The sequence below is a fragment of the Lepidochelys kempii genome, chromosome 10 (genome assembly GCF_965140285.1).
Source record: "Lepidochelys kempii isolate rLepKem1 chromosome 10, rLepKem1.hap1, whole genome shotgun sequence".
Classification (NCBI taxonomy): Eukaryota; Metazoa; Chordata; order Testudines; family Cheloniidae; genus Lepidochelys; species Lepidochelys kempii.
The window spans coordinates 36441903-36463434 of record NC_136389.1 but is presented as its reverse complement, the minus strand read 5'-3'; the positions used below and the strand labels follow the sequence as shown (position 1 = coordinate 36463434).

Genomic DNA, 21532 nt, shown 5'->3' with positions numbered 1-21532 from the left:
CAAGTTTGTATGACTGTAAAATCCCTATGGATGGATTTGCATCTCTTAACAGATATGACTTTTGCCATGCAGCTAACTGGTATTGTCTCTCTTTCCAACAGATTATTACTGACATGTCTGCTTCTACAGGAATCACAAACAGCCTCCTATAGACACCCCAAACTTAGTGGGCAGTAGCAGTGCAGGTTTTGCCGTGTTGGGGGCTGCTGAAAAACAGATTAGGAAAATCCCATTGTCCAGCAGTCAAGTCTAGATAAGCAACATTTCACTGCTTATTAATAAAGCAAGATCCTGGATCAAGTGACTGACCAGCACACCCAGTCTGAGGCTGAAAGTGGCCTTCAGTCTTGATTTCCTTGTATACCCACAGAAGAGAAGTTCATTCCATGTTACACTTCAGGGAGAGCTCACAGACACCAGTAACATGCTCTGTTCCTCAAATTCAGTATGGGGTGCAAGTGGCTGAACTTAACTAGAGAAGGAATTTACCCGTGCAGCAGGGCATCCAGGCAAACAAAAAGACAAGTGTTCCACTGGAGCAGGATCTTGGAAGAAAGATTCTCAGGAGTTTTCAACTTGGAGTGGGGAGAGGGGAAAAGAAGATTCCAGCAAGAAACTCTCCCCTTGAGAAACATCACTGAAATATCTACCTGGGACACAGATGGTGACCCTACATACACTTACGAACTTCCCTGACCCAGCATTCTCAGCTGCTGAAATTCTAACTGGTGTTTTAAAGTCCGAACCTCCTAATTCACATTCCACACCCAGCAGAATCAGAAGAGGACACAAAGGGCAAAGCCATAGCACTAGCAAGAACTATTCCGTACACCATCCATGTTACACTGTAGTAGTGTTGCTCCTCCTTCACTTCTCTGCCTGTGGCATGTCAGCAAGCAGTTATCAGCATTGTGCACTGCCCTAGGGGAAACCAAACACTCCACAACACTTAGCTTTGCTTTGGAGAACTATGCTTAATTCTGTTTCGCTTGTCTTAGTGCACCCTGGTAAAGGGGATCTTTCCACTGATGCAGCTGCTTCTCAGGGTATGCCTATGCCACAATCAGCACGTGACTGTGGCTCACATAGACATATCCAAACTAGCTTCAATCCAGCTAGCTCAGGTACTGGACCGGTGCAGCCACAGCAGCATGGGCTAGCAGCCTGAGTAATTATCTAGGGTTCCAGATGGACTTGTGTAGTCCACATTTAAGCCCCTGCTACCACGGCTTCACTGCTTTAGTACCCAGGTAGCTAGATTGAAGCTAGCTCAGGAATTTCTACTCAAACTGCAATCATCCATGACTGCACTGCAGACATACCCTCTGTGACCAGTTTACAGAGAAATACTACCTATGTTTTAATAGTAAAGATTCAACCTGTACTGGTTAAAGGAAAAGAATTTCTAAAATGATAAGGAACCAAATTCAGGTTCCAGGTATTCAAAACCAAGAGATATTTTCCTCTTGTTTTACGCTGTATCTAGTAAGGGAGGCAGTTACATCCAAGATCAGGAGCATCCTGATGTTGTCCTATGCCACAGCCTTAGCGATCCTGGAGGTTTCACCTCGGTAAAATAGGGTAGGACTTCACAGCGAGCATTCATTCATAGGCTTGCCAAGATAGACCAGTCACCTAATTCCTAGAAAAACAGCTGAATCAATTCTCTTGGACTAATTCAATTGAATAGAGACCTCCTACATTGCATAGGAAATGGAAGCAGCAATCCTTCATTGGAACAGTATTTCATAGAGCATGGTAAAGTGCAGGACACACCTTGGCTAACTGCTAGACCAAATCCTGAATTCATACCATTAAGGACACTGCCAAGGAAAGGACACAAGTAGGACTGATACGACTCAGTTGCGATGAAATATATACCAAGAGCCAGATCGAAAGCCCATTGAAATCAGTGGGCTTTGGATTGGATCTTATCTATGGTAAGCTCCACTTGTAAACTGGGGCAGCGGAGAGAAGGCAAGGCAACAGTCCTGGTAGGTCAGTGGCACACACTTTTAAAGGGCCATGTGGCTCCCACAATTATATCAGCTATTAAAGACTAGAAAGGAGAGAGGCATATTAACAAAAGCATTAATTCCCCGCAATCAGAAATTTCTGTGAAGAACCATACACCTTGCAAGTGAGAAAGCTGAATGACTCTTCTTAAGCAATCCCATATAAGTTCCTTAAACTCCCCAAGGAGGGAGTCAAAGTGCTGGACTCCTCTGGAGTTACAAGATGACAATGCCATGGGGGTAATTTTTAAAGGGACATACCATCAACTTTAAAAAAATGGAGAACCATTGACTACCCTAGTGTTACAAGTAGCACCTAAGAAAACTAAGGAAACAAGACTGGGGGGAGCTCTCTTTGGAGATATAGTTTGTGCATTTAACAGCATCTAGTCACTCTCACTGTTTTCCCTATGTAGTCATTTTCCTGCTTGTGTGGGACTCAGACAACAAGAGGAGAGAGAGAAAGCAGTTATGGAAATTTTTAGATATGAAAATGTGATCATAAAACCACAAAAATTGGCAGGGGGAGGGCCTGGAACTGCTTTCAACTAACTTTTTGAAGTTGTTCCTTTAAAGAGTCAAAGCCCTAATCATTTCTGAGTGGGATTTTAAAAATTCCTGTCTCAGGAAGGCTGCTCTGTATGTACAATGCAGCTTTCCAGAAGGAAAAGTCCCCAAAGCAAGCTACACAATTCATTTTGAAACCAGAGAAGCCCCCTGAAAAAAGTGTGGTCAATCATACTGTCCCATCTCCTTACTGTGGACACTTCAGTAGCTACTGAATACTCTGGCTACTTCAGCTAATTAGCGCAGATTAGACTGGTTTAGTTAGGGGTATTAATGCTTAGTTAGTTGCAGGATAACCCTATAAGAATGTCAAGCAACTTCTGCATCTCTTCACCTTTTCGCTTCTGGGAGGCAGCCAGGACTGGTGCTCTCCCTGAGCCCAGAAAAAGCACTGAGCAAACCAGCAGGAATTAACTCTTCAAAGCGTTGGGGTGGTTTCATCTAGGGGGCATGGATCTATTCCTCACCAAAAGCAGTTCTCATAGTAAATGGATATGACTCCAGCCACTCTGAATTGGAAGTGGGTACCAATCGAGGCTGCCCTCATGACACAACTCTTCCTTCACTCACTCAGCACACAGCTTTCCTGGGATGCAGGAGAGGACAACACCAGACAGGACATTAACAAGACCATTCTTGACACACAAGATATTTTTCAAAACTGTACCAGACTCTGCAAATCTGATTGGCTATTTTCCATTTAGGAATTTGTCGGGTTTTCACACCACCACTAATAACCCTGAGAAGAGGCCTGGCAAGGCCAGGCTGATAATTGTGCAATGCTCTCATACTTCCCCTTTAAACCAGCCACAAATCAAAAGTATCAGATACCTTGGAGTCAAAATCCCCTCATATGTAAAGGATTTGTGCCAGGGTTACAATCCCTGTCTAATTATTAAAATAAAGAGACGTCTCTCCAGATTATACTATTTCTCCTCTGGCCCCTTGAGAGGATTAGCCCAATTAAAATGGTAATTTTGCCTCAACTACATTGTTACATGCAAACGCTGCTGGTAGTTCAATAGAAATAGCCTTGCAGAATTCATACGGACTGCCTGTGTAACAATTCCTAAGTGATGAACTGTCCCCACTGATAAAGAAGGTTGTACCTTCCCAGATCTCAAAAATATGTAACGTCATGTCAACTGAGGTTCCCAGGAGGCTGGATTAGGGAGATGTATCACTAGACCCCACTGTAACAATACAGCATACGACTGGTACATCAACCCAGCTCCCTAGTGCAGGCAGCATTCCTCTCAGTTTCACAGACTACAAGAAGCATTGGGCCAGATCCTTCGCATGGGGAAGTTATGTGGAACTGCAGACAGGCCTGCAACAGCGACTGGGAGGTTCCAATGCTATCCTCACCCTAAATTGGCCAGGCTCACCTGAAGCCCACAACTGATGCATTTTCAGAAAGAGGAGGACAAATGTGGAGCAGATCTCTTTTGGAGCGAAGGCATTCCCTCTTTCAAATGCCGTATTACAAATTGATCATGAATTCTTCTGTGTCTGTAAGGCGTCTGGCACAATGGGGCCCCGGGACGCTACCACAACACTAAACAACAATACTCTGCCTTTCTGTAGCACCTTCCAGACAAACACGTCTGAGCACAATTCCTAGCCAATCAGTAGCAGTCAGATTTGTTACCCTTCAGGATCAATAACCCTGGATGCTGGCTCCTTGAATTTCCTTCACAGTCACCTTCAGTAGAAGGTGGTTTGCTGTTCTGGACCACCTCCAGTCCCAGAGGGAACTGTGTGACTGCAGCCTCCAACTCTATCAAGGCATCAGCATGTGGCAGGCAAAAGGGAACCCCATTCATAAACAGTGGTGTCACCTAGCAACTCTGTGTTCTTGGGGAGCCAGGGCACAGTACCCAGCCTGTCTGACTCATGAAAGACCTTCCCCACCCCAGCCTCTGCTTGAACCAAATCTGCATCAGAAGAAAGACTTACAAAAAGCAATGAAAAGGCAGTGGGAGACCCACTTTAAACCCTGGGATAAGGATGAATGGATTAAGGAAACTCCGTTAGCCTCATTTGCATTGAAGATCGCAGAAGGAGGCATCTCCATTAGCATACAGAATGGAGAACAGAGATTCCAAGGCAAGAACCACATGGAACTCTGGGACCAGAAAAGCAGGAAGCACTGCATGATGGGGGATCTCTGCTCCAGATGTTAATGAACCCACGCCTGCACACACACCCAGCTCAGTAGTTATCAGACCAATTCTAGTAATGAATCCTTTATTGGTATCCAAAATAATAAAGCTCCCTAACTGCACTGCGAGCTCCTTCCAAGGAACACCACCCAAAGCCAGGAATGATCAGCTCCCATGGTCTAGCTTGAACAAAACAACTTTGGTATACTCCCTTGTTTACACATAAACAAATCTAGTGTTCTCCCTTGAACCACTGTTGTTTCTCTACAAAATCCCCTACCCATGCTCAAGTAAGTGTTCTGATGCCAGGATACAAAATTTGCATCAGTTCCATTGGAACTTCATCTTCTCCTGACTGATTGTGCTGTGGGCTCTGCCTGTCTCCAGCACTCCGTGGTGAGAGCCCAGCTCTCTCTCTCTCTCTCTCTTTAAGTATAGTCTTCTGACCCTGACTTGTGTGATCAGTTACAGTTTTCTAAACCTGACTTTTATAATCAATTTAAGTTAGATTTAATATTATAACTGTTTTGTCTGTTTGGTTCCCCTATGGTTATTACCTGGCAATAAATAACTTTCATAATTAAGCTGGTTGCTTCTCTCTCTCTACCCCACTCCTGGGTGCTTTTTGGTTTCCTCATTCGCTCTACAGCAACGATCCTCATACCTAAGCTAAAAGGCCCCTGCAGTGCCCAAAAATCCTGTGGGGTTTGCTCATCAAGTGGGTTACTACCAGAACAACTGTAACGGGAAAGTGGGGACAGGGACATGCTGAACCTAGGACAGCTTGGAAGTGCTGCTCGACCCAATCTGCTCAGGCGGGCTCTGTTCCGGCGCAGGGCCCAGGGCGTCCGAGGGTGGCAGCTTGGAGTTGCTGCTTGACCCATCCTGCTGAGTCCAAGGACATATAAGGGGTCAGCTTGGGAGTTCTGATTAACCTGATCCTCTCCGACACGGGGTGGGGGTGGGGTGTATGTGAGATTCTGGGGCTGGAAGAACCCAGCCCTGGGGAACCTAGGTCCCACAGGGTAGCTCCATTCGGAGGGAACTTGCAGCAGTGGGAAGTAGAGCTCTGTATAAGAACACAAGTGACACAAGCCGTACACTGACAGAAGTACGGACACCTCCCCCCATGAGTAACCCTAATAAATGAGCATACCCCAAAGTAACGGGCAAAGCTGGTAACAGTGGAATCAAGAAGTACCCTAGAAGATTAATTGGAGGCCTGTGTTAAGTGCCTTGCATACACTTAGTGCTACGCAGCTAATTCAATAGACAGACATATACTCAGGGGAGTCTTACCGCCAGTGGGACAGTGTAGATGGCTACTTCTGATGCTCTGCCAAGACAATCACTCTTCATTCCACAGTCATGAAGTTATTCCAGCCAGTGAGCATTAGGTGCCTCCAGGAGATGTCACAGCCAGATGTGTGCTGTAGATACAATGGAATAAAAACTGGGTTTGATATTACACTTTCCACGTACCACAAAGCACTTTACAGAGTACTGAGTTAGAAACTAAAAGTGCCACACTACACAGGCAAACGCATCAGCTAGTTGGAACTCAACTAGACATCACAGAGTGCTTTGGATATCAGAAGTTCTTATACTGGGGCTAGAACAGGGATGGGGGTGTTGGGGAGGGCAAACTGTATTGCATCCAGGTTTGCAACCCCCACTACAGAAGGGATGTCGACAAATTGGAGAGAGTCCAGTGGAGGGCAATGAAAATGATCAGGAAGCTGGGGCACATGACGTATGAGGAATGGCTGAGGGAACTGGGCTTATTTAGTCTGCAGAAGAGAAGAGTGAGGGGGGATTTGACAGCAGCCTTCAGCTACCTGAAGGGGGGTTCCAAAGAGGATGGAGCTCGACTGTTCTAAGTGGTGGGAGATGACAGAACAAGGAGCAATGGTCTCAAGTTGCAGTAGGGGAGATCTACGTTGGATATTAGGAAAAACTATTTCACTAGGAGGGTGCTGAAGCACTGGAATGGGTTACCTAGGGAGGTGGTGGAATCTCCATCCTTAGAGGTTTTTAAGGCCTGACTTGACAAAGCCTGGCTGGGATGATTTAGTTGGGGTTGGTCCTGCTTTGAGCAGGGAGTTGGACTAGATGACCTCCTGAGGTCTCTTCCAATCCTAATCTTCTATGATTCAATGAAATGGCAGCTGTATAATGCCATGGTACAAAGAACTAGGAATTGTATGGGTTGTGAGGGGGACCTTACCTAGTGACCACCAATAATGTCAATAGTTTTCCCATTCTCTTTTTCAGATACTTCACTGCAATGACCATCGAGCACCCAGTAAAGAAAGGACATTCATGCAACTACGTTCTTTAAAGGTTAAAGCAGGCAGAGCAGAGGAGGCATGAGGTAATTCAATAATAGGCTAAGTCAGAGGAGTCGGAAGCAAGCCACATAAATGGAGGGAGGAGAAAAGGGACACTGGGAAATAATTTGTCAGCATCCTTTTAAATTGCACACCAAGAGCCACTTACTGCCCTCAGTTCCCATGCTGAACACTTGCATCAATGGGAGTTGCACTTGTGGATCAGCTTTGGGAATGCTATCGGATTTTTCAAACCCACACCTGAATTTTAGCAGGGTCTCATAACCAGCTGGCCTTCCTTTTGTTCTTAGTTTTAAGAATTTCATTTTTCATCATGTTGCTTTTCAATTACCACTGTTAAGTCTTTCCATAAGGGCTCAGTAAGGACACTGGCCCATTGCCACATCTCTCTCTATGCCTAAAATTATCACCTGAGCAAAAGCACTGTCCTTAAATACCATTAATTTCTCTCTCAAACCTACAGACCTAAAAGTAGCAATACTTCAACAAAAAAACTTCAAGAACAGACTCCAAGGAGAGACTGCTGAATTGGAATTAATTTGCAAACTGGATACAATTAACTTAGGCTTGAATAGAGACTGGGAGTGGATGGGTCATTACACAAAGTAAAACTATTTCCCCCTGTTTATCACCCACCGTTCCTCAGATATTCTTGTCAACTGCTGGAAATGGCCCACCTTGATTATCACTACAAAAGGTCTTCCCCCTCACTCTCCTGCTGGTAATAGCTCACCTTAAGTGATCACTCTGGTTACAGTGTGTATGGTAACACCCATTGTTTCATGTTATCTATGTATATAAATCTCCCCACTGTATTTTTCCACTGAATGCATCCGATGAAGTGAGCTGTAGCTCATGAAAGCTTATGCTCAAACAAATTTGTTAGTCTCTAAGGTGCCACAAGTACTCCTTTTCTTTTTGCGAATACAGACTTACACGGCTGCTACTCTGAAATCTCTCAAACCAGCCATCCACATCCATCATATGCTCACTCTGAAGCAGAGGTACTAAGCCTGAGGGGCTCACAGTTTTGTTTCACATAAATAGGCTCCGCCAAGACTATTTAGTGTCATTTAGTTTCAGGGCCTGAAAAATCCAATTCCCTGCAACTGAGAAGCTTTCTCAGAACAAAGGGAACTAAGCCATCAATTGTCACAAAACATAAGCTTTCATTTAAAAAAAAATGTTTTTATCCATTTTATTTGAGTGCAGAAAATTAGCAGTGTGAAGAGAATGGAAGCTGATGCAATTCTGTCTTCCCAAGTCTGCAACTGTCTTCCCAGCTTCATTGCCTCTGCTGCTGCTCCTAGCTTTGTCCAGCAGCAAAAATGAAACTGACCATGACAGCTATCAGTTTCAGAGATATCACTGAGAACCCTAGAACAGCAGTGAAACTGTCAAGAATTGCATCTATTTCATGCTGCTACTGCTGTTCGGGAAAGCTCTCAGCAGAAAACATGGCACAAAACTGTGCCCTCGGATATGGCTGGGGACCCTCCCCCGCAACTTCATAACAGCCCCTAGCTAGAAGGCATCTGATAATTTTTTCAAGCCATGCAGTTTTATGGACCCATCTGCCATGTGATTCCTTCTGTAAGAGCCAAGTGCTTTCATCTTCACATGACAGTTAAACAGGGAAACTCATGCAGTTTCAAGATGATCTCAACATTTCATAAAAAGAAGTATTAAGCCAGCTCTAAAAGGAACTTCCATTCAGCCCTGCTTGGATGACTGGAGCATTCCTGGTGACCTGAGGCTTGTACACAAGAGGTGGTTTATATGCCTAAGGAGGATGAGGCATAGCTAGGTGCATCTCTGACCTTCTTTCCCCACCCCTCCTGCACTGCCTAGCCCCAAGAATTCATATTTCCCACACAGAAAACCTCTAGGCGAAGGGAAAGATAATGTTGAAATAAGGTACTACAAGGTGTTCAGCTACAGAGCAGCTTGTGGGGCTGAGGATCACCTGAGGATGGGGAGGGACTGGAAAAAGTTAGAAGAGAGTATCAGCAAAGACCAGAACAAATATGAAATGTGATGCAGCGGAAATAACATCCCAAAACACCGAATCCCACCTAGCTTCTACCCACCTTGGCAAACGAAACTCATTTTGATATTAGTTAAATGCCCATGATACATGTGCTATGTATTTAAAAATAGACAATGGAAAGGATAACAAACATGAAAGGGGATCCCACCCCTGAAAAATTCATGTTTAAACCATCTCCCAAATGAAAGTGAATAGCAGGCTGCCATAACACTTGAGATCCCAGGTCTTCAGCTGGGCAACCCACCAGCAACAATTCTACATCTCATCATGCCCCAGCTCTCCCAGCCAGCTTCATTAAAAACCATTGTCCATTTCATTTTTTTATTAGTTTTGTATTAGAAGTGATGTGTCCCCATCCTCCTGCCCCCTCCCCAAAAATCCACATTTATATTTAAAAACCTGTTATGGATCCATCCTCCTCATCTGTTACAGTGGATAAATATTCTCTTCTCCATGTAAACAATACAGAGTATTACTGAGCTGGTGTCCATTCAATACCCTGCAGTATGCTACAGCAATCCATAACATGAATGATGCTGCAAGGCGGACACCTATTAAAAAAATTACAGCACTTCCACAATTGACAATAACTAGACTCTTTAAAATTAAATTGTTAAAGCTAACAAGGTGAATTTATTCCTCAGATTATAAATCACTGGAAGGAAAGGGTTTCTAATTAAAAATAGCGATTGCCTCAACAACTGTTATGCCAGGGATATCTTCTAACTATTGATTTAATCATCCCTGAGGAATACACAAAACACTAACAGACCTAGTTTTTTCACATGACTGAATATTGAAAATACAGTTTGCTCCTCCCTACCAACATCAGCTGGCATTTTTCATTTGAGGAAGCTATTATTATTTGCACAGCACTGGGATGCTCGGTGCTTTTTACGTGAGAAAACTTCTCTCTGGGAAAACACATGGGGGGGGGGGTCACATCACTTTTCCTACAGAAGCTCCTGTTTCTCCCGCAAGATTTGTTATCCTCAGCTAAACCATATGGCCCTTCTCCTGAATCCCACTTCATCCTAGTGGCTTTTACTGATGCACAAGGGATATCTTCTCCACCTGTGCAGACACCTGACAGCACTATCTAGACATACCCAAGACGGCAAGTTTCCTACTTCCGGGGAACGTTTGGCTGCCTCTTGGTGGTTATTAGGAAAAAGACTGTGGGTTTTTTTCTCTCTGTGGATGAAATGGAAAATGTCATGTCCTCGGAATTCCAACTAGGGACAAACACGTGCCCATAAACTTTTCAAATGCATTACCCAAGAATGTTCTTGGCACAAACTTCTTTGCAGTTACCCACGCTGGCTGGGCAAAAGCCATAGCTAGACACACCTCTGGCTCTATGGGGAGAAAGAGTTGACTCAGTGACAGCTCCATCATTTGGGGCAGGTTGGGGATAGAGGGGAGGCTACCAAGCAGGTTCCAAGTTTCTTAAACATGTCTTAATAGTCTTTATAGAAGTACAGAGTACAGGAAAAATGTTCCCTGAGCAGAAAAAGTGGGTGTGATACAACTAAGGGAAACCCAGGATTAAACCATACAAGGCAATGTTCCTCAGTCGCATTGATCACTTCTAGAGTTATGAGTTAGAAAAGGGGTAAAAATATTTACAATACAGAGGGGGAGGAGAGAGAAAAAATTCCCTCCTTACCTAAATGCAGTAATTTACACCCAGAGACGAAGATAGTTTGAAAAGGAGAGGGAAAAGGATGAGAAAATCCCTTCCTGTCATGATAAAGGTTTTGTAGAACTTGGACAATGTTTCTCGCCCAGACGTTGCAGACAAGAGAATAGAAATGTTGAAGTATGCAGTATACGGGACTGGCATGAATAGGAGCAGAGATTGCAAAATAACTGATTGTTCCTTTAGAGCCCCATTCAGCATTGTACTCAAGCACATGTCTAACTCCAAGCACTGAAGCCAATGGGATTTCCCAAGTGCTTGAAATTAAGCATGCTTAAATACTTTACTGAATAAGAGCCTGAAGGAACAACGCTTTAAAACTTCCCCACTCCCTCTTTTTGAAAGATGTGTAAACTTCTTCTTGACTAAATCCAAGAATCAGCCTCTTTAAAAGAACACATAAACACATTCTACTACTAGGAAAGCCACTTCCGTGGTTTTGACTGGCTAAGTTTCAATGCCACCTGTCTGAGAACTTCTGCTGGCTGCCCTCTCAGACAGACCCTAAAAACAATCCAACCTCAAATGAAAAAGCAAAAAACCAGCATAGGAACCAGACAGAACTAAATGCTTCATCACACTGGGATAGAGGGTAAACTTTTTATCACCCTGAGATCCACAATTCCCCTCCTAACAAGACATCCTGAAAAAAATATACCACACCCACTCGCAAGAAAGAAAAAGCAGCCTGCTGAAAGCAAATGTTTACAGCACAGCTGTCTCCTCACCAGAACTTGCATTTTGTAGGGAAATCCATTTAAAAAAATTAAGCCCCAATGATGGAATTAACCTGTCAGATGAATGAAAAACTCCGGTTTGCTAAACAATGCATTGTAATTATCAAGGACTTTTTGAATAAGCCATTCAAATGAACAAATCTGCTGTGAAGCCAGTTTAGTTACATTGACAATGGAACCTTTCTTAAAACGAAAGGCCTAGCAAAAATAAAGCTGTTCAAGGAATACACTCCCTGCACAGCTTGCACCACGACTTCTACACAGAGGGATCTGTGGGGCTTGCCTCCTCTCCTACCGCAGGGGGACGATGGGATGAGAAGCTATTTCAAGGCAGATTCTTTTCATGCAAAAGGACTGAAACTGAACAGCAAAACAGCATTACAAGAGCATTAAGTAATCCTACCCCTGCAGTTTGCGTTTTGCTATCCAATTAGCTAATCCAAGTGTAAAAGGAAAAGTCTATTCCAAAATCAGAAGATATTTTGCAAGGCATGGCCTATTGGAATACGTGTACTACTACGGTTTGAAAAAAATTCAAAATAAAAAGAATGAATGCCAGAGCAATGAAACAGTAAATTACTGTACCACGACCTGAGGAATCTGGTTTTGGATTGAGAATCAGGGAATCCATATTAGCACTTCAGGTGCAGAAGAGTTTGGAAATGCCTTCCGCTGTTCTCCCTTTCCAACTCTTCCTGTTGCTGTTGGAGGCATGTGCCCCTCTTCCCTCCCCCCCTTTTAAAAAAGAGTCAGAAATGGTTTAAAAAAAAAAACATGTAAAATTCTGCCAACATCTCCCTCCCTGTTCCTCATTAAAGCAGACAGCCTTGCTCACTTGTTCCGCTGCCTAGCGAACGGGATGTTCCCCCACCGCATAGTCTGGGCTGGGAAGCAGGAAACCTGTCCTTCCACAAGAACTCTTGCAAAGCACCGACCTGATGCAAAACCAAGTGCATTGCAGGCTTGGTGCCCCTATCTGCACTGGGCCTCCAAAGCCAGGGGTCACATTCGCCCCTGGGGTAACTGCCTTGGAAGCAACGGGGCCAGGGAGAATCCATCCCCCTTGTTTCCGAGGGATGGAGGAGCAATTTCCCTGTGTGTCTGCAGCACAACCCGACACACGCACAGCACGAAGAGCGCTACGGGATTTCCAAGCAGCAAACACGCCGGCGGAGCCAAGCCGGGCTTAGCCCGACGCAGCAGCGCCCTAACCCGGGCGATTCGCGACCGCGGCTGAGCTCCGGTGAGGACGCGTTAGCGGCAGCAAGAGGAGGAAGCAGAGGCTGGATCTGCAGAATCTGCCTCAGCCCGGCCAGACACAGACCGGGCAGGGATCGGAAACGCTGCCCCAGCCTCTCCCTTCTCCTCCCCGGCCCGCTGCCTGGGGCTCCTTGTCTGCAGGCTTCTGAATTCCCCCGCCCCGCGCCAGGCTGGAGGAGTAGGGGGTCCCAGAGCTAACCCCCCGCCCCACAAACGCATGTCCTGGCAGTGCTCACCCAGCCACGCACCCACCTGCGGGGCGCCCCCGCTGCCCGCCCCCGGGAGGTGCCCGGGCTACCCACGCCACACGGCCAGCGCGCACTCCCCACTGCCGTGCATCCGACGCCAGACTGACCCAACGGCCCAGCCCTATGCAACGCCCTCCCCCTTTCACCCAGCCCCCTCACTGTGTCCATGACCCCTGCCCAGCGCCCCCTGCCCCACCTCCGTATGCCTCCCCTGCCCCACACAGTAGCTCCCTGCCTGCGCCGCGCCCGCCCCCCGCGGGGAGGGACGCGCTGCCCTCGGGGGATCAGCAGCCCCTTACCCGGAGCACGGAGAAAAGTCGGGGGCAGGCGCAGCCCGGGGCAGGAGGCGGAGACGCCGCAGGCTCCCGCTGCCCGCAGGACACACGATGGCTGGCTCCATGCCCCGGCCTCTCTCCAGCAGCTCGTGGAGCTAGGGCTGGGCGGCCCCGCCTCGTCCGGCCCCTGCGAGCGGCGAGTGGCGAGGCAGAGGGGTGCCGCCGGGGCCAAGGGCAGGAGAGCCTGAGACAGGCCTGGGGGGCAGACCACTGGAGAGTCAAGAGCCACTGAGGGGAGGCCTTTACGGGGGGGCCCGACACTGGAGGAGGTGGGGCCAAGAGCGCTGCTGGGGGGGGGGTGGTCACTGAGAGAGGTGGGGCTAAGAGCCGCTGAGAGGGGGCGTCATGTGGGGGGGAAGAGCCACTGAGCTGGGCAGGTCACTGAGGGTGAGGGGCCAAGAGTCACTGAACAGGTCACTGAGGGTGTGGGGCCAAGAGCTGCTGAGGGGTCCAGTCACTGGAGGGGACTGGTCACAGGGGTGGGGGGAGCTACTGAAGGGGCTGGTCATTGGGAGGTGGGGCTAAGAGCCACTGAGTGGGGCAGGTCACTGGGTGGATGGGGCCAAGAGTTACTAAGGGGGTTGAGTCAGGTCACTGGGTGGATGGGGCCAAGAGTTACTAAGGGGGTTGGGTCAGGTCACTGGGGGATGGGGCCAAGACCCACTGAGGAGGGCCAATCATTGGGAGGTGGGGCCAACAGCCACTGATGGGGACCAGTCACGGTGGGGGAGAGCTACTGAGGGGGGCTGGTCATTGGGAGATGGGGCTAAGAGCCACTGAGTAGGGCAGGTCACTGTGGCGGGGGCAAGATCCACTGAGGGAGGCAGGTCACTGAGAGTGTGGGGCCAAGGGCTGCTGAGATGGGCCAGTCACTGGGGGGTGGGACCAAGAGCCACTGAGGTGGGCCAGTCACTGGGGATGGGGGTGGTGGAGCCAACAACCACTGAGGGGGACCGGGGCAGGGGAGGGCAAGAGCCACTGAGGGAGCAGGTCACTGAGGGTGAGGAGCTAAGAGTCACGGAGGGGGCCAACAGCCACTGGGAGGAACCGGTCACTATGGGGAGGCCAAGAGCCACTGAGGGGGGCAGGTCACTGGGGAATGGGGCCAAGAGCCACTGAGGGGGGAAAGGGTCACTTAAGGTTCTTAGGAGAAGACTCACTGCGGGTAAGGGTCACTGAGGGGGCTTTTGGAGAGTCCGTGTGGGATTGAGGAAGCTGCGGGATCAAGAGCCATTGCTGGGAGAAAGGTGCTGAGTGAGGATTTGCTGCCTCGCACCCGAGGACCACCCATCTCCTTGCCTCTTGACCACGGCGCCCTGGGTGGTCGCCCACATTGCCTGCCCTAAGACCAGCCCTGTGTGAGAGAACCTTTGTTTTTACATTTCCCAGCTTTTGAGTGTTTACAATTGTAACCCCAATGTCAGCTTTTGTATTTAATAGAGAAGAAGGGAAAGAAAGAAAACAAGAGATGTACTAAGTTAAATGTTACTTTTAAATCATGTAAAAATATTATGCTAAGACATATACAAGTGGTTGATTTTATGTACTGTATGTTTATAGACACAAAATAGACACACCCACAGTATTGTACATTTGAGGTTTCACATGCATCTAATAGGAAGTACATCAGGACACAGTACTGTGCTTTTCAAAGATCTGGGGATCCTGACACCCCACTAAACACCTGCAGGATCAAAGGACTGCAGTGCTTCCACTCTGTTGCTTTTCAACCTTTTCTTTTGATGTAGCTGGCCCTCTACTCTTCCCTCATCCCCGGTCCCTGCTGGCCAGCACTCAACTACTTGGACTTGTGGGCTGGAATGCAGCTGCAGTTCTTCACTAGCCAGCTGTAGCTGCTAACCACATGCCATGCGGCTGCAACTCACAGTACCCTAGTTTCTCCAGCACTGCTATACACCATGGTCCTCCCATTCCACTCCTATCCCACAGCTATCTGGGAACTCACACACATACACAAGTTGCAGTCACTTATGACCCTGAACCACTCATCCCCAAGAATTCCAACTGAACTGCTGCTGATTCCCTCCAACACAAGTGTACCTGCACAAAATGTTCTGAAAAACAAGGGAATGAGGACAAAGGTCATGTCCACACTTTGAAAGTACTCCGATTTTACAGAAGTCGATTTTGGGGAACAGATTGTATAAAGTCGAGTGCATGCGTCCACATTAAGCACATTAATTTGGCGGTGTGCATCCACAGTACCATGGCAAGCGTCGACATTCCGAGCGGTGCACTGTGGGTAGCTATCCCACAGTTCCCGCAGTCCCCGCTGCCCATTGGAATTCTGGGCTGAGCTCCGAATGCCTGATGGGGCCAAAAATTTGTCACGGGTGGTTATGGGTAAATGTCATCAGTCAACCCTCCCTCCCTCCATGAAAGCAACAGCAATCATTTCACACCCTTTTCCCTGGATTGCCAGAGCAGACGCCATAGCACGACAAGCATGGAGCCCGTTCAGCTCACTGCAGCAGTTATGACCATTGTAAACACCTCGTGCATTATCATGCAGTTTATGCAGAACCAGCACCTGAAAAACCAGGCAAGGAAGCGATGGCAGCGTGGTCATGAGGACATGAACACAGATTTCTCTAAAACCACGGTCCCCAGCAATTTGGAGATCATGGTGTTACTGGGGCAGGCTCATGCCATGGAACGCTGATTCTGGGCCTGGGAAACAAGCACACAGTGGTGGGACCGCATAGTGTTGCAGGTTTGGAATGATTCCCAGTGGCTCCAAAACTTTTGCATGTGTAATGGCACTTTCATGGAACTTTGTGACTTGCTTTCCCCTGCCCTGAAGCACAAGAATACCAAGATGAGAGCAGCCCTCACAGTTCACAAGCGAGTGGCAATAGCACTGTGGAAGCTTGCAACGCCAGACAGCTACCGGTCAGTCAGTAATCAATTTGGAGTGGGCAAATCTTCTGTGGGGGTTGCTGTGATGCAAGTAGCCAACGCAATCATTGAGCTGCTGCTATCAAAGGTAGTGACTCTGGGAAATGTGCTGATCATACTAGATGGCTTTACTTCAATGGGATTCCCTAACTGTGGTGGGGCTATAGACAGAACGCATATCCCTATCTTGGGACCGGACCACCAGGCAGCCAGTACATAAACGGCAAGGGGTACTTTTAAATGGTGCTGCAAGCACTGGTGGATCACAAGGGACGTTTCATCAACATCAATATGGGATGGCCGGGAAAGGTTCATGACGCTCACGTCTTCAGGAACTCTGGTCTGTTTAAATGGCTACAGGAAGGGATTTACTTCCCAGACCAGAAAATAACTGTTGGGGATGTTGAAATGCCTATAGTTGTCCTTGGGGACCCAGCCTACCCCTTAATGCCCTAGCTCATGAAGCCGTACACAGGCACCCTGGACAGTAGTAAGGAGCTATTCAACTATAGGCTGAGCAAGTGCAGAATGGTGGTAGAGTGTGCATTTGGACATTGAGAGGGTCGCTGATGCAGTTTACTGACTCACTCAGATCTCAGCGAAACCAATATTCCCATTGTTATTGCTGCTTGCTGTGTGCTCCACAATCTCTGTGAGAGTAAGGGTTAGATGTTTATGAAGGGGTGGGAGGTTGAGGCAAATCACCTGGCAGCTGAATACATGCAGCCACACACCAGGGCGGTTAGAAGAGCAAAGCAGGAAGCGTTGCGCATCAGAGAAGCTTTGAAAACCAGTTTCATGACTGGCCAGGGTACTGTGTGACACTTCTGTTTGTTTCTCTTGATGAAAACCCACCCCCTTGGTTGACTCTAAATTCCCTGTAAGCCACCCGCCCTCCCCTTTTGCTTGCAAAGAAAATAAAGTCACTATCGTTTAAAAAACATGTATTCTTTATTCATTGATTATAAAAAGAGGGAGATAACTCACAAGGTAGCCCAGGTGGGGTGTGGGAGGAGGGTAGGAAGGAAGGAAAAGGCCACTTTGCAACTTGTTGAATGACAGCCTTCTGTTGCTTGGGCTGTCCACTGGGGTGGAGTTGTTGGGTGCCCAGAGCCTCCCCACCCAGATTCTTGGGCGTCTGGGTGAGGAGGCTATGGAACTTGGGGAGGAGGGAGGGCAGTTAAACAGGGGCTGCAGTGGCAGTCTGTGATCCTGTTGCCGCTCATGAACCTCCACCAGATGCCGGAGCATGTCCGTTTGATCCCGCAGTAGCCCCAGTGTTTTCTCATGCCTCCGCTGATCTTCCTGCCGCCATCACTCCTCACGTTCATCAGCCGCTTTCCTGTACTCTGCTATTGTGTACCTACACATATTCTGCTGAGCTCTGTCAGTGCTGGACGACTGCATGAGCTCAGAGAACATTTCATCGCGCGTGCGTTTTTTTCGCTGCCTTATCTGAGATAGCCTTTGGGACGGAGGAGGGAGGCTTGAAACATTTGCAGCTGCTGGAGGAAAAAAAGGGAGTGACGTATTTAAAAAGATACATTTTACAGAAAAATGGCTATACTCTTTCACGGTGAACAACGCTATTCAGATTACATAGCACATGTGATTTTGGTATAAGGTCGCATTTTGCATCTTATATTGAGTGCCTGCGGCTTTGGTGTTAGAGATCATGCATGCAGTGCCGGGCAACAGAATTCAGCTTGCAGGCGGCCATGGTAAGCCATAGTCTTTCAGCTTCTGCAACCTTCATAACAGCAGCACCCTCCTCTCCCATACCAAGCAAAGCACGTTGAGTTGACCATTTAGTGCTGCGGTTTTCCTGTTAACGTGCAGCAGCAGAAACCAAACTAACCCCCCGCCCCATCCAATTCTCTGAGATGATTGCTTTACCCCTCACCCCACTGCATGTCTGGTATCAGGGAAGATCCCTGCTAGCCAAACGTGAACAGCTCAGCGCCAATGCCCACCCCCCACCCCCCGGCATGGCTAATTGCAGGGAGGATTTCTTTTCAGCCACAGGCAAACAGCCCGGTAGGAACGGCCACCTCTGAATGTCCCCTTAATTAAATTCCCCTATTTCAACCAGGTAACCATGAACAATATCACTCTCCTGAGAATAACACAGAGAGATAAAGAATGGATGTTGCTTGAATGCCAGCAAACACCAGGACCATACGCTGCCAGGCTTTGTCATGCAATGATACCAGATTACTTGCTGCTAGCATGGCGTGGTAAAGTGTCCTACCATGGAGGACAGAATAAGGCTGCTCTCCCCAGAAACCTTCTGCAAAGGCTTTTAGAGTACCTCCAGGAGAGCTCAAGGAGATGTCCCTGGAGGATTTCTGCTCCATCCCCAGACACATTAACAGATTTTTCCAGTAGCTGTACTGGCTGTGAATGCATCCCAAGTCCTCAGGGCTGCTTAATCATTAAAAAATGCTTGCTTTTATAACGTATTATATTTTAAAAGGTACACTCACAAGAGGTCTCTTCTCCGGCCTGGTTGGGTTGGGAGGGTATTTCAGTCAGGGTGATAAAAAGATCCTGGTTGTCGGGGAGAATGGTGTGCTGTGTGCTCTCCTCAAGCTCATCCTCCTCATCATCTTCCCCGTCCGCAAAATTCTCAGGCATGGCGGAGCGTACCCCATCATCAGAGTCCATGGATAAGGGCGGGGGTAGTGGTGGCGGCCCTCCCTAGAATTGCATGCAGCTCAGAATAGAAGTGGCATGTCTGGGGCTCTGTCTTGGAGCATCCGTTTGATTCTCTGGTTTTCTAGGACGCTTGTCTGAGCTCCTTAAGTTTCACGTGGCACTGTGTTGCATCCCTGCTGTAGCCTCTGTCCCTCATGACCTCGGAGATTTTTTGAAATGTTTTGGCATTTCATCTTTTGGAACGTAGTTCTGATAGCATGGATTCCTCACCTCATACAGCGATCAGATCCAATACCTCCCATTCGGTCCATGCTGGAGCTCTTTTTCGATTCTGGGACTGCATGGTCACCTGTGCTGATGAGCTCGCCTAGCCAAACAGGAAATGAGATTCAAAAGTTCCCTGGGGCTTTTCATGTACACCTGGCTAGTTCAGAGTGCTGTCCAGAGCTGTCACAATGGTGCACTGTGGGATAGCTTCCAGAGGCCAATACCTTCAAACTGCATCCACACTAACCCTAATTCGAAATGGCGATGTCGATTTCAGCGCTAATCCCCTCATTGGGGAGGAGTATGGAAATCGATTTTAAAAGCCCTTTATGTCGAAAAAAATGGCTTAGTTGTGCGGACAGGTGCAGGGTTAATTGGATTTAATGCTGCTAAATCCGACATAAACTCATATTGTAGACCAGGGCAAAGAGACTAAACTGTTTGTGTCTGATTTGTTTCAGGGGTGCTACTCTACATATCTTTGGGCTTTGAGATCTAGTGATTAAAAGCATTTTAGAACAGATAGGTATTATTATTGAGATGCGGCTGTGTCCCTCTTCTTGAGTGTCAGTGACTTGGGGGTGCGGTGTCTGATAGGAGGAAGTCAAAGAACACCAGCATCTGCTTTGTGGCTCAAGCTGGTATCTACCATAGTCAGCAGTGACCAAAAGAACGGTAGTAGTATTATTCACTCTCGCACAAGTCTTGTTGTCTTTCCAGCAAGAAACCTTGAGCTCTGTAAAGCTCTCCATTCTGGCTTGATTAATGGCAAGGAACTGCCAGGAAGAGCGTGGCAGCCTGGTTCAGATATCACCAGTACCCACTGCCACCATACCATTATTCTCTTATTAGGCCCTCTCCCTACACAGTAATGCAAAAGGGCCCTTCGCGTCTCTGTAACTCAGCTGTAAAATGATGGGCTGTCATAAATATAAAGGGAAGGGTAACCGCCTTTCTGTATACAGAGCTATAAAATCCCTCCTGGCCAGAGGCAAAATCCTTTCACCTGCAAAGGGTTAAGAAGCTAAGATAACCTCGCTGGCACCTGACCAAAACGACCAATGAGGAAACAAGGTACTTTCAAAGCTGGGGCGGGGAGGGAGAGGGGGGAGAACAAAGGGTCTGTCTGTCTGTGTGATGCTTCTGTCGGGACCAGGTCAGGAATGCTCTTCAGAACTTCTGTTAAGTTAGTAAGTAATCTGGCTAGAAATGCGTTAGATTTCCTTTTGTTTAAATGGCTGGTAAATAAGCTGTGCTGAATGGAATGTATATTCTTGTTTTTGTGTCTTTTTGTAACTTAACGTTTTGCCTAGAAGGATTCTCTATGCTTTGAATATGATTACCCTGTAAGGTATTTACCATGCTGATTTTACGGAGGTGATTCTTTTACTTTAATTAAAATTCTTCTTTTAAGATCCTGATTGTTTTTGCATTGTTCTTCAGATCCAAGGGTTTGGATCTGTGTTCACCTGTACAAATTCATGAGGATTTTTATCAAGCCTTTCCCAGGAAAGGGGGTGTAGGGCTTGGGGGGATATTTTGGGGGAAGACGTCTCCAAGTGGGCTTTTTCCCTGTTCTTTGTTTAACATGCTTGGTGGTGGCAGCATAGGGTTCAAGGACAAGACAAAGTTTGTACCTTGAGGAAGTTTTTAACCTAAGCTGGTAAGAATAAGCTTAGGGGGTCTTTCATGCAGGTCCCTACATCTGTATCCTAGAGTTCAGAGTGGGGAAGGAACCTTGACATGGGCGATGAGAAAAATGATTTGTGATTAATGCCCATGGTCTCCTTCTCCCTGGTCCCACTGAGCTCATAAAACAGCAATTATTCAATGCTGGGAAGCCAGCAGCAGAAACAGTTTTTCAGAATCTGATACTTTTTCAGGGTTGGGATGCCAGGCTATGATTTAAATCACGTGAACGCAGATGAGCAAGGAATAATAACACCCACTTATTCATTGAAATGGTACAAGTATAGGGCCAAATCATGCCCTACCCAGCATGGCACTGCTACAAGGCTCTTCCCAGCACAGGCTGGGCTAAAGCACTACACTGTCGACAGATATTGCTCCACTGAGGTGGAGATACGTGCATACCCAATGCCTGCCAGCCAGGCTTGCTGCTGATGGGTAGCGCACACATTAGCTGGGTTGGAGGCCTGGCCAGACTTCCTAACCTGCAGAACACATCCCTCGAGGGATGTGATTGACACATTAGCCAAGCCAGCTTCCCAGCGTGCTCCTGTGTGACAAGGAAGGAT

At 47.4% G+C, this 21532-nt stretch overlaps 1 protein-coding gene across 1 annotated transcript in view; it reads right to left on the bottom strand.

Annotated features, from left to right (window-relative positions):
- LOC140918455 (ankyrin repeat and fibronectin type-III domain-containing protein 1) overlaps positions 1-13483 on the bottom strand; it is a 574998-nt gene extending 561515 nt beyond the window's left edge. The window contains exons 1-2 of the mRNA XM_073362896.1: positions 13395-13483; positions 6047-6177 (exon numbers count right to left, since the gene is read on the bottom strand). The gene's annotated coding sequence lies outside the window, so the exon portion shown is untranslated. The remainder of the gene's footprint in view (positions 1-6046; positions 6178-13394) is intronic.
- Positions 13484-21532: the final 8049 nt, after the last annotated feature.